The sequence below is a fragment of the Anneissia japonica genome, unplaced genomic scaffold, assembly GCF_011630105.1.
Source record: "Anneissia japonica isolate Jap-2015-1 unplaced genomic scaffold, ASM1163010v1 scaffold287842_len214950_cov117, whole genome shotgun sequence".
Lineage (NCBI taxonomy): Eukaryota > Metazoa > Echinodermata > Crinoidea > Comatulida > Comatulidae > Anneissia > Anneissia japonica.
In genome coordinates this window covers 31,022-32,915 of record NW_022750461.1, presented here as the reverse complement: position 1 = coordinate 32,915, position 1,894 = coordinate 31,022, and the positions used below count along the sequence as shown (strand labels likewise).

General features: G+C 40.4%; 1 protein-coding gene across 1 annotated transcript in view; it reads left to right on the top strand.

The window, feature by feature from the left end:
- LOC117121407 overlaps window positions 1-1,894 on the top strand; it is a 10,331-nt gene that overhangs the window by 2,483 nt on the left and 5,954 nt on the right. The gene's annotated exons all lie outside the window — the stretch shown is intronic.

The window sequence follows — 1,894 nt, the reverse complement described above, 5'->3', positions numbered from 1 at the left end:
AGGATAACCTTCACGACTGAATACCTTAGTCAAAAAATAAATTACAGTTTTGGCTGTAATATTTGGGCAAAACGCAACTTCTGGCCATTTACTTCGGTAATCGATTAATGAGATAATGTAACGCTCTTTCGCAGGTGCAGAATAATTTGGACCTACGAAATCAATCCCGAGCTTTTGCCATGGACGTTCTGGCAATTGTACCGGCTGCATAGGAGCCACTCGTGTTTTCGCAGACTTGTCAGCAATTTGGCAAGTTAAACAATTAGTAATTGTGTCCGTTACGTGTACGTCCATTTTAGGCCACCAGTAAAGATCTCTTAATATTTGCTTGGTTCGCACAATACCTTGATGATTTTCATGGGCCAGATTAACTAATTTGGAGGTAAGTGCTGCTGGTATTATCACGCGTTGACCACGAAAAATAATATCATTATGAATCAAGAACTCATCTCTAATACGGGAATAGGGCTTAATGATTTCTGGAATATGCTTTTTATCATTCGGCCACCCATTATGTATGTATTCTTTAAGCTGCATGCATACGTCATCATTATTTGTAGCCTGTTCTAATTCAATGCGTGTGATAGCGCTATAAGTATCGTTTAGAACAACTTGACAAACTGCATCACTGTCATCTTCATTTATCGCGGAATCGAATGTAGGAATAGGTAACCTCAAAAGGGAATCGGCAATTCTGTTCTGAACGCCTGGTTTGTACTTAACCGTATAATTGTAATGTAGTAACCGAGCGTTCCATCTTGCGATTCGCATTGGTCTACGACCTGTACCTTTTGAAGAAAGTAATGTAACCAATGCCTGATGATCAGTACGAAGGGTAAAATGTCTCCCCCATAAATAAGTATGCCATTTTTCTATAGCCCAAACACAAGCAAGTGCTTCGCGTTCTCCGACTGAGAAATTTTGTTCGGGTGCAGTTAATGTTCGAGACGCGCAAGCAACTGTGACTTCCGAGCCGTCACTCTTTACCTGTGTAAGTACCACTCCTAACCCATAACCACTCGCATCAGTTGTGACAAAAACTTGGAGATCAGGGTCGAATAGAGCAAGACCAGGGCTATTAATAATATCGGATTTAATATCCTGAAACGCGGAATTTGCTTTGTCTGTCCATATAAATGGTTCAATGGATTGTACCTCTCGCAATGCGCTTACTTTTGCTGAAAAATTTGGCACAAACCTAGCATAAAAACCTGCGAGTCCTAGAAATGACTTAAGTTGGAGATTAGTCTGGGGTATTGCAGCTTTAGCAATTCCATGGACTAATTCGTCACTAGGGTGAATACCTTTGTCATCGATAACATGACCTAATACTTTCATTGAAGGTATCCCGAACTCACATTTGTCATTTAGCGTCATACCACGTTCATTCAAACGGGTAAGCACTGAAAATAATGTTTTATCATGCGCGGCTTTGTCGCGTCCGTAAATAATAATATCATCGATAAAACATTGTACGTTTGGAATTCCTGCTAATACAGTCGACATCATTTTTTGGAAACATGACGGGGCTGAAGATAAACCAAAACAAACTGTACGAAATCGGAAAACACCATCATGTGTAATAAATGATGTAAGGCCGCGACTGTCGGAATCTAATTCCAGTTGGTAATAAGCTGATTTAAGATCGAGCTTAGAAAAATATGTCGCGCCTTTCATCTCGCTTAACATTTCTTCAATTGAAGGAAGAGGAAATTTGTCCTCAATAACAGCTTCATTGGGTTTTCTTAAATCAACACATATGCGGATTTTTACCAGTCTTTTTCCATGCAACTACAATTGGTGAAACCCACTCTGGCGCTTCAGCGCGTTCAATAATCCCTGCGTCTAGAAGACGTTGTAATTCAGCGGACACGGCTTGACGCACAGTCAATGG